This window comes from Ursus americanus, chromosome 30 (assembly GCF_024610735.1).
Source record: "Ursus americanus isolate L20-20 chromosome 30, mUrsAme1.1.p, whole genome shotgun sequence".
Lineage (NCBI taxonomy): Eukaryota > Metazoa > Chordata > Mammalia > Carnivora > Ursidae > Ursus > Ursus americanus.
In genome coordinates, this window is record NC_142156.1 from 27,601,564 (window position 1) to 27,613,728 (window position 12,165).

Below are 12,165 nucleotides of genomic sequence, written 5' to 3' on the forward strand. Positions count from 1 at the left end.
CCTTTCTTTCTTCTTTCTTCCTTCCTTCCTTTCTTTCTTTCTTTCTTTCTTTCTCTCTTTCTTTCTTTCTTTCTTCTTTCTTTCTTTCTTTCTTTCTTTCTTTCTTTCTTTCTTCTTCTTTCTTTTCTTCCTTCCTTCCTTCTTTCTTTTTTCTTTCTTTCTTTCTTTCTTTCTTTCTTTCTTTCTTTCTTTCTTTCTTTCTTTCTCTTTCTTTCCTCTTCTTTCTCTTTCTTTTTCATTTTAGAGTCGGCATCTCTTACATTCCTGGTGAGTAGACCACATGAGCTCAGAACCACACACAGGCTCAGGGGACTACCGAGTGGCGGCAGCCGCCTCTGTGAGCTCTGCAAGCTTTTGTGCCCCGCAGGTCTCCTAGACAAAAAACTACAGGGGTCCCATTTAGAGACTTCTAGCAGCACTCCAAGGGGACTGAGCAGCTTTTCTCGCTGAAGTACCCTCTTCTGAGCACATTTAAGCAATCCTGTTTGCTTCCACTCTTGGTGCTAGAAAATGCCCAGAGAGACCCAGAGACCAGCCCCCAGAAATCTCTTATGGGGTGTGGGGGGGTCTCCTTTCATTTTCGCATGTCCTGAGTTTCTGCCTTGAAGTGTCTTGAATCTCAACACGGAGCATTAAGTGACGTCGCCACACCCTCAGCCTATCCGCACTTCTGTGGATTCCAAACTCACACGCGAGACAATATAAAGGCAAAAAGAAAACACTGCCTTTGGCCCTCCACACCATCCACTTGCCGGCCTCAGGAGGCCTGACCCATCTGGGGAGACTGTCTTCATGCAGGTTCTCCTGTGCTGATGAAAAGGAATGAAGTTTGCACACAGCCAGGAGCTTCAGGAATCCTAAAGCAGAGAGGCAGGGGCGCCCTCCTGGGACCACTCCCCCCACAGCCCTGAAGTCAGAGGCAAGGGAGGAAAGGCAGGCTGGAGCTGGAAGAATTCCGAATAGGACAACTAAAAGCATCCACGGGACAAAACCGCTCTGCAGGTGGAGGGAGCTGGGAGATTCCACCCGGGAGTGGGGAGAGCAGGGGAAACCTGCCTTCGTTCCCCAGGAGGACACACGAAGGCACCTCTCTCCCACACGCACATGCACACCTTGAATTTTTTTTTAAGATATTTATTTATTTATTTATTTATTTATTTATTTATTTATTTGACAGAGAGACAGCCAGCGAGAGAGGGGACACAAGCAGGGGGAGTGGGAGAGGAAGAAGCAGGCTCCCAGCGGAGGAGCCTGATGCGGGGCTCGATCCCAGGACCCTGGGATCACGCCCTGAGCCGAAAGCAGACGCTTAACGACTGCGCCACCCAGGCGCCCCCACACCTTGAATTTTGAAAGGGATAAAAGAATACACATCTCATTTGCTTCCAATTTTATCTCAAAGCCTAAAATTCAGTCTTGCTGCAGCTGTCATGCAGGCTAAAGTGTTAGCAGGATAAAAATGTTTTGCTAAGCTCTCGGATCTAGGTTCTGGCGAGGTCGCTGGGCCAGCTGGGGCAGTTCTGGGTGCGGTCTATATCCTGGACAGGGACGAAGGAGCTCACCCACCGCTCTCTTTCTCAGACTGGCCCAGGGTGGAGGGTTGGCGTGGAGATGATTCCCGGGGCAAAGAGGGTTGACGCCCCCTCCTTCGGTCCACACCACCTCCAGCTTCACCGTCTGACACGTCCCACTCTGATCTGCTCGCCTCTTCTCCCCTCCCTGCCTCTCACTCTCTGCCCTTTATTTTTTTTTCCTTCGTTCTCCTCAAAATCCATCTCCAGCCTCAGTTTCTCCCCCCAAGTCTCTCCAGGGTGCGAGCCCACCTGTTCTGGGTTTGGGGTGCAGTGTGACGCAGAGGACAGGAAGGGGTGCTGCACAGGCCACCTGGGCACACGTGCCTGGCGACCAGACCTCGGAACCTTCTGCTCTGTGCCCCGTTTCCTTCTCCGAAAAGTACGACTGAATAGTTCTTCCCCTATAGGTGGTGAGCGTGTAATGGAAGGGCTTAGAGGGGAGGGTGGCTGTGGCTGGCTGCCACTCGGCCCTCAATTCATGAATCCAGTGCTCTTGGACCGCTGTCTCAAGGGGGCAAAGTTTACGGTGCCCTCGACTAGGATCTGCCCCTTTGGAAGGGTCATACTCTGTTTTGGTTTTGCCCATTTGTTTGTTTTGTAGGAAGTGGCTGGGGGAGGGCAGAAAACCGGGCTCCTGGAGAGTTTGCCTGATGTGACAAGGGACGGTCAGGCCTGTGACGGCAGGTCGGCCCCGCTGTGTGTTGGCTGCAGGTGCACCTGCTGAGGGGAGTGCTGACGCGTGCGCACGCGCACCCTGACCACCCTTCCAGGGCAGAATGAAGACTCGCCCACCTTCCAGACAGTGTGCTTTGTTTGTACTCTGTGCGCCCAGTTGGGCTACGGGGAACGGTGACAATTTCTTGCCCAATCCCTGGCTCTCTGCTGGTGTCCCGTCAGGTGTCCAGTAAAGAAGGTGAAGGGAGGTGTTCAGGACTCACGTTTCATAGGTGGAAATGCCAGCACAGCCAGGCGAACACCACACACAGCCCCAAAGAGTGAACCCAGGTCAAGAGACCAGAACACCAGATGGTAACTAGACTTATCCCGGGGAGCACGTCATAAGGTACCGAAATACCAAATCAATACTGTGTGCACCTGAAACTAATAGGATATTTTATGGCCGGTATACTTCAATGTAAAAAAAGTCACAGAGGCAAGAGAGAGGGACACCAACTACAGCAGCCTAAGGCACCCCATTTGGGTCCTAATTCATACAAACCACCTGTAAGAAGACGCATTGAGACAAGTGAAATTGGCAAAGGACAAGGGATTGGATATTACAAAAGTATTGTTCACTTTATTGTGTGATAATAATTTTTAAAGATTTCCTTATGTCAGTGGTACGCGCGAACCATTTATGGATAGAATGGTGTGTTGTGTGGGATTTGCTTTAGAGGCTTTGGAAAAGCAATACACAAAAGCTGGGATGGGGAGAAGGAAAACCTGAAGAACGTGGGTTATTATAGGTGAGTGATGGATACGTAGCGTTCGTATTCTCTGTTCTTTCTACCTTTGTCTATGTTTAAAAACGTCTATAATAAAAAATGTTACGGTTGAAGAGTAAGTCAAAAAATAATAATTGGGTATTACCATTTTGCCTCATATTAAGTCATGCAGAGGCCAGGGCAGCACTGACAGCCACGCCTGTTCTGGCCTCCAGAGTGGCACGCCTGTTCCCTCTGCCTGGAATGTTCTCCCACAGACGCTTGTGGGTGACTCTCACCCAACACCAGTCTCTCCACTGGGTCTTCTCTGCCGTCCCCAGGGAGCGTGTCCCTCATCCCTCTCCTCCTTCCCTCTCCCCTTTTAATTTGTCCTGTTAGCATCTTTTACCCACGAATATTCTAGGCAGCAGAATGAACCTCGGGGAGGGCGGCTTGGGTCGGGCTCACGGATGTGTGTGCAGTGCCGAGACCGACCGAGGACACATCGGAGGCGACCTGGGCGTTTGTCGGGAGATGAATGAGTGGTTTGGATTCCAGGTTTCTGGTCTGCTGCCAGTACCTGAGGTTTCTTTTCTTGAGGCACACCACCAGGCCTGCCTCCACCTTTCCCTGGACACCCAAGAGATGCCCCTGGGACCATGAGGGGGCAGTGCAGGGGCACAGGGGCCCGGGGTTCCCCCCAGTGCTGTGGGAAAAGGAGGCCCCACCTCCACCGTCCTGACCTGGTCCTGTCTGGGCACTAACAGGTCCACCTCTCCATGCACTGGCCGACCGCCCCGCACTGGTCCTGAGAGAGACATCCAATGACTCGCTTATTTAATGTTAGGGAACTCCAACTTTTCAGGGAAGGAAATGGAAACCTGAGCCCGTGTAATGTCCTCCATAGAGCAGTCTGATGCGGAGAAGCACTAGAAACATTTTGGAGGCCTTAATCCACTTGGGCAACTGCTCTGCCAGGGGGCCCGAGGCCCCTCGACCACGAGCCCCTCCTATGGGGACCAAGACGGACACCTGTTGTCCCCCACCTGGATAGGCAAGACTGCAGCCCTCAGCTCCCTCGGGCCCAACCTTTGCCCTTCTCCAGCAGAATCTCTCTAGGTGGAGAAGTTGCACTGGAGCCTGCTTGTGGAAAAAGCCTCTCAGCCAGAGTCCAAGCAGGAGATCTGTGTAGACACAGCCGCCCAAGTCCACAGAGACACATGCACAGGGGTCTCTGTTGCTGCTAGTAGGTAGCGGACCAGCACCAGCCTGGATGGTGCTGGGGGGCCCACCAAGTCCCCCTCATACAATAGAATGCCGTGCAACCAGGAAAGAAAGGGAGGTGGGTCTGTTTTGATATGAAGGTCTAAGCTATAACACTGAGTGAAAATAAAAAGCTGTCTACCAATAGGTACAGATCATTTCCCTTTAATAAAGCCCAGATGGAAGGACGGATGCGTGTACATACTTATGTATATGTAAATTCAGGGGAAATCAGAGAGTTTCTTGGGGTCTTGGACACTTCTTTAGTTATTTGGCACTGAAATTACGGGTGATTTATAAGTTCATTGTGTTTTTCAAATTTTCTAACATTTAAAAACCACGTAAAGAATGTCAGAAATGAGGAGGGCAGTGAGACCTGTCAGATTCCACCATGAAGGCTGAGAGAGCACACTTGCAACCCCCCAAAAAGGAGGCAAACAGCTGGGGGCCTGGATACAGGCTCAGGATGCAGTGTGGTGACATTAGGGTCACACCTGGCTCCTTTACCTTGTCCCAAATTCCATCTTTGGACTTGTGCTAAGTGATTGACCAGCCCCAGACTCCAGAGCTGCTGGAGGGCATAATGTTTATTATCAGGACTCAGACTGAGCACTGCCTTGCCTGGGCTCTGCTGTGGAAAGAGCCCTAGGACCAGAGGGGAAGGTGGATACCAGTGCTGCCCCCAGGAGGCAAGGCCCTGGTTTCTTCCTTTGTGAAAGAAACCAGCATACTAACCACCACAGGAGCACCACGCCGTTGTTTCCCTGCTCTTCCTCATCACAGTGCTGAGGCCTTACACTGGGACCTGCAGGCAGATCGCTACTTCCGGCCCCAACAATGGTGTGGGTTCAGAATGCTTACTTCCTCTCGTGGGTGGCTATGATGACATAGGCATGTGATCATGTGTATTAATATTTTAAAAATTAGTTTTGGTTTTCATTCCGTTTTATCACTTAGATAAAATTACTCCTTTTTAGCAGATTATATTTAAGAGTAACTTTGAAAAGTAAGATTAATAACCAACCTGAAATGGAATAGAAGCAGTATGGTGATAGTGGCTCTTTTCATTCATTATGTTTCTCCAGGGCCGTAGAGTCCTTGCACTGAGATCATTATTTGTCGCAGCTGAAACTGATCTTCAGATAAAGACACAGTTCAAAACAACAATAAAATTTTCACTGCTTTTTTTTTTTTTTCAGAAAGCTGAGTTTCGGACTTATTTTACCTAAAACTGAACTATATTCATTGAATTAAATATTGATTATAACTTAAATCTGGAGATGTAAGTTTCTCTCCTTCCAAGTTCATGAGATTCTTTTTTTTTTTTTTTAAGATTTTATTTATTTATTTGACACAGAGTGAGAGAAAGAACACAAGCTGGGGGGAGCAGTAGGCCGAGGGAGAGGGAGACTCAGGCTTCCCACTGAGCAGGGAGCCTGACACAGGGCTGGATCCCAGCACGCTGGGATCATGACCTTAGTTGAAGTCAGACGCTTAACCGACTGAGCCACCCATGCCCCCAAAGTTCACGAGATTCTTATTTAGGTGATTCTTGAATGCAGATCAATTCACAGATTTTTCCAAAATGTATTCTTCAGGCAGACAGTAGTCTTTTAACATTCCATAAATCGTGTGCATGTATTCTCATAGGAATGCTTCGTAAAAAAGTGTAGTTGGGGAGCCTGGGTGGCTCAGTTGGTTAAGCATCCAACTTTTGATTTCAGCTCAGGTCGTGATCTCAGGGTTGTGAGATGGAGCCCATGCTCAGTGTGGAGTCTACTTGAGATTCTCTCTCTCCCTCTCCTTTTCCCCTCCCCCTCCCCTCTCTCTCAAGCAAAACAAAACGAAGTGCAGGTAATGTGTCCTAATTACTTGCCTGGGTGCATATCAACCAAATGTTTAATTTCTGAAAAAAAGTTGTCAAATTTATTATACAAATGGAAGACAGTGGTCAGTTTCCCTGGAAAGTCACAGTTAGCTTATTTTTAAAGGTGAAATTTACCTTCTTAGCAAGTTTTGCAGTTGTTTTGTGTGAGTAAAAATAAATTAGAAAAATTCTAATTCTTTTGTTAGAGCACTGTTTTAAGTTCCTTTTTATAAGTTGATCCTTTTAAGACTCATTCAAGACAGCCACATTATTCCAGCATGAAACAGTACATGTACTTGCTTAGATCTCTTCATCTCAAAGGGAAAGCAAGCTTCTTCATTTAGTGCACAGCTCTTAATGGAATTTACAATCTGTACTAATTGTTAAGAGTTTCATTTAAGCAGAGAGGTCACTTTGCTCTGAATATCCATGGAGACTAAACATCATGTCTGTTTCTGTTCCCAGGGATTCCTCATGGTCACTCATCACAATGCTGTTCACCAACCCACCTGGGTACACTTAGTCTGATATAGATTATAGTGCGGAGATGACTTATTAATATCTTCATTTGTTTGAAGTTTTCAAAATTAATCATTGAGTTAACATTTTAATGCAGAAGTACTTAGGTATAAATCTAGCAAAATATGTTCAGGATCTCTATGCAGACAACTATAAACACTTATAAAAGAAATCAAAGTCCTAAACAAATTAAAAGATGTACCATGTTCATGGATTGGAGGACTTTAATTGTTAAAATGGTGATTATCCCCAAACTGAGCTTTAGATTTAATGCAATCCTAATCAAAGTCCTATCAGAATTTTGTATAGATATCGACAAGGTGATTCAAAAATTTATATGGAAAAGCAAAAGGAATAGAAGAGCCAAACAGTTTTGAAAAAGAGGAACAAAATAGAAGGAATTACACTACCTGATTTCAAGATTTATGATAAAGCTACAAGAATCAAGAGTAGTGGGAAAATGATAGACATATCTAGATCGATGGAACATAATGGGAATCCAAGAAGTAGACCCACACAAATATATTCAACTGATTTTAACTGCTAAAGTAATTAATGGAGGAATGACAGTCTGTTTAACAAATGGTGCTGGAATAATTGGATGTCCATATGGAAAAAAAAAAAAAAAAGAACCTAGACATATACCTCGCACTTGGTATAAAACTAAATGAAAATGTATCACGGACCTACACATACATAGTCAATTAATTTTTGACAAGGGTGCAAAGGCAATTCAGTGAAGAAAGTATAATCTTTTCAACACATTGTGCTGGAACAACGGGACATCCATATGAAAAAAATTAACTTTTAGGAGCTTGGGAAGATGGCAGAGTAGGAAGACCCAAAGCTTACCCTGTCCCACATTTTCAACTAGATATCATTCACACTCATGTAAATAAACTGAAGTACGAATTCCACACCTGAATGTAGAAAAGAAGCAGCATCTGAGAGTTTAGAAAGAGCAAAAATGGTGGTCAGAAGCTGTCCACAGGGGGGAGAGAGCTGCAGCTGTGGAGAGGGGAATGCACCTGGGAGCCCACATGGAGAAGACAAATCCCCATAACATCTAGCTTTGGAAACCAGAGGGGATGAATTCCCCAACTTTGTGTAACCAGCAGGAGCTTTAAAAGTCAGCTGTCTTAGCACTGGGCCAGCCAGGAGGGCCCGAGATACCTGGGTCCCTGCCCTTAAAGAGACAGCAGCTCATGGAAACGCAACATAGAAGTGACCGTGTGCGCAATGCCTGGGGCAAATGGGAAGAAGATCTATTTATTCTGATTTCAGAGCCTGTAGGGGACTTCTCTGGAAACAAAGGAAATGGCAGGTGCCATTTTCCTACCCGACCCCCTGGCATAAACACAGGGCCACCTTCGGGAGGCAGTGCTGCACAAACACTTACTACGTACCAGCTAGCGGTGTGCCTTGCCCACTTGCTCTCCTAAGGACTCGCCCACTTCAAACCTGCCAAAGCCCTGGGCTCTGCAATCTTGTTAATACCTGGGTCCATCAGCTTGATATAGACTGCTACATGCAGAAGATGTTCCATATAACCAGATTGATAACCACAAATAAAAAACAGGAACAAATATGCAAAAAATAAAGAGTGAGGAATCCAAGGAATCCAGGTAGATCACTAAAGAAAACCAGCAAACCATGGAAGAGAAAAAGAGAAGAAAGGATCTGAGAAAAACTACAAAAACAACCAACGAAATGGTAACAAATACATATCAATAAATAGTTTGAATGTAAACGGACTACATGCTCCAATCCAAAGACATAGAGTGTTAGAATGGATAAAAAAACAAGACTCATTTATATACTGCCTACAAGAGACACATTTCAGACCTAAAGACACCTTCAGATTGAAAGTGAGAGGATGGAGAAACATTTATCATGTAAACGGATGTCAAAAGAAAGCCAGAGTAGCAATACTTAACACCAGACAAACTAGATTTTGAAACAGAGACTGTAAAAAGAGACAAAGAAGGACACTATATAATAATAAAGGAGACAATCCAACAAGAAGCTATAACAATTATAAATATTTATGCACCCAACACAGGAGCACCCAAACACATGAAACGGTTAATAACAAACATAAAGGAACTAATCGATAGTAATATAATAATAGTAGGGGACTTTAACACCTCATTTACATCGATGGACAGATCATCCAAACAGAAAATCAACAAGGAAACAAGGGCTTTGAATGACACACTGGACCAGATGGATTTAACAGACATATTCAGATCATTCCATCCTAAAACAGCAGAATACATATTCATTTCAAGTGCACATGGAACATTCTCCAGAATGGATCACGTTAGGCCACAAAACAAGCCTCCACAAATTCAAAAAGATCAAAGTCATACCATGCATCTTTTATGACCATAACACTGTGAAACTCGAAATCAAACACAAGGAAAAATCTGGCAAGAGCACGAATGCATGGAATCTCAATAATACGCTACTAAACAATGAGTAGGTCACCCAAGAAACCAAAGAAGGAATGAAGAAGCACTTGGAAAGAAACAAAAATGAAAACATAACGGTCCAAAACCTTTGGGATGCAGCAAAAGTGGTTCTAAGAGGGAATTTTATAGCAGAAATTTTACAGCAATACAAGCCTACCTCAAGAAGCAAGAAAAATCTCAAATATACCACCTTACACCTAAAGGAGCTAGAAAAAGAACAAACAAAACCCAAAACCGGAAGGAAATTATATATAAAGATTAGAGCAGAAATAAATTATATATAAGTATATAAATATATATAATAAATTATATATAAATTATATATAAAGATTAGAGCAGAAATAAATGATATAGAAACTAAAAAAAACCAGGAGAACAGATCAATGAAACCAGGAGCTGGTTGCTTGAAAAGAACAACGAAATTGATATCCTCTAGCCAGACTCATCAAGAAAAAAAAGAAAGGACTCAAATAAAATCACAAATGAAAGCAGAGAAATACAAGCGACGTGACAGAAATACTATTATGAGAATATTATGAAAAACTATATGCCAAAAAATTAGGCAATTTAGAAGAAATGGATAAATTCCTAGAAACATATAACCTGCTAAAACTGAAGCAGGAAGAAACAGAAAATTTAAGTGGACAAAAACCTGCAAAGAAATCGAATCAGTAACCCAAAACTCCAAACAAACAGAAGTCCAGGACAGATGGCTTCACAGAGGAATTCTACCAAACATTTAAAGAAGAGTTAATACCTATCATTCTCAAACTATTCCAAAAAATTGAAGAAGAAAGAAAACTTCCAAATTCAATATATGAGGCCAGTCTCATCCTAATACCAAAATCAGATAAGAAACCACAAAAAAGAGGACTACAGGCCAAGATCTCTGATGGACATAGATGCAAAAATCCTCGACAAAATACTAGCAAACCAAAATCTACATTTAAAAAACCATTCACCACAATCAAGTAGGATTCTTTCTGAGATGCAGGAGTGGTTCAGTGGTTGCAAATCAAACAATGTGATACATAGTATCAATTAGAGGAAGGATAAAAACCATATGAGCCTTTCAATAGATGCAGAAAGGGCATTTGACAAAGTACTACATCCATTCATGACTAAAACCCTCAACAAAGTAGGGATAGAGGGAACATATCTCTACATATTAAAGGCTAAATATGAAAAGCTCACAGCAATCATCATGTTCAATGGGGAAAAACTGAAAGCTTTTCCCCTAAGGTCAGGAATAAGACAAGGATGTCCACTTTTATTCAACATACCACTGGAAATCCTAGTCACAGCAATCAGACAACAAAATGAAATAAAAGACATACAAATCAATAAGGAAGAAGTAAAACTTGCACTATTTGCAGATGACATGATTCTATATATAGAAACCCCTAAAGACTCCACCAAAAAACTATTAGAACTAATAAGTGAATTCAATACATTGCAGGATACAAAATTAATGTGTAGAAATCTGTTGCATTTGAATACACTAACAACTGAAGCAGCAGAAAGAGAAATTTAGAAAACAATCTCAGGGGCGCCTGGGTGGCTCAGTCACTAAGCATCTGCCTTCGGCTCAGGTCATGATCCCAGGGTCTGAGATAGAGCCCCACATTGGGCTCCCTGCTTGGCGGGAAGCCTGCTTCTCCCTCTCCCACTCCCCCTGCTTGTGTTCCCTCTCTCACTGTCTCTCTCTGTCAAATAAATAAATAAAATCTTAAAAAAAAAGAAAAAGAAAACAAAAACAATCCCATTTACAATGCACCAGAAATAATAAGATTCCTAGGAATAAACTTAACAAAAGACCTGTACTCTGAAAACTATAAAGCATTGATGAAAGAAATTGAAGATGACACAAAGAAATGGAACCACATTCATTCCATGCTCATGGACTGGAAGAACAAATATTGTTTGTTTGGGTCTTTAAAGATTTTATTTATTTATTTATTTATTTATTTATTTATTTATTTATTTATTTATTTAAAGTAGGGGAGGGGGAGAGGAAGAGAGAGAGGGAGAATCTTAAGTAGACTTCACACTGAGCGTGGAGCCCAACACAGGACTTGATCCCATGACCCCAAGATCATGACCTGAACCAAACTCAAGAGTTAGATGATTAACTGATGGAGCCACCCAGGTGCCCCAAAGAACCAATATTGCTTAAATATCCATACTACCCAAAGCAATCAACAGATTTAATTCAATTCCTATCAAAACACCAACAACATTTTTCACAGAGCTGGAACACCTAAAATTTATGTGGAACCACGAAAGACCTAGAACAGCCAAAGCAATTTTGAAAAAGAAAAGCAAAGCTTGGAGGCATCACAATTCCAGACTTTAAGTTATATTACAAAGCTATAATAATCAAAACAGTATGGTACTGGCACAAACATAGACACACAGATCAATGGAACAAATAGGAAGCCCAGAAATAAACCCTCAATTATATGGTCAATTGATCTTTGACAAAGCAGGAAAGAATATCCAATGGGAAAAAGACAGTCTCTTTAACAAATAGTGTTGGGAAAACTGGACAGCTACATGCAAAGAAATGAAACTAGGCCACTTTCTTACACTATACATAAAAATAAATTCAAAATGGATTAAAGACCTAAATGTGAGATCTAAAACCATGAAACTCCTGGAAGAGAATACAAACAGTAATGTCTCTGACGTTGGCCATACCAACTTCTTCCTACATATGTCTCCTGAGGCAAAGGAAATAAAAACAAAAATAAACTGTTGGAACTACACCAAAATAAAAGATTTCTGCACAGTGAAGGAAACACTCAACACAACTAAAAGACAACTGACAATATGGGAGAAGATATTTGCAAATGACATATCTGATAAAGGGTTAGTATCCAAAATATATAAAGAACTGATATAACTCAACACCCAAAAAACAAATAATCCAATTTAAAAAATGGACAGAAGACATGAACATACATTTCTCCAAAGAAGACAGATGGCCAACAGACTCATGAAAAGATGCTCAACATCACTCATCATCAGGGAAATACAAATCA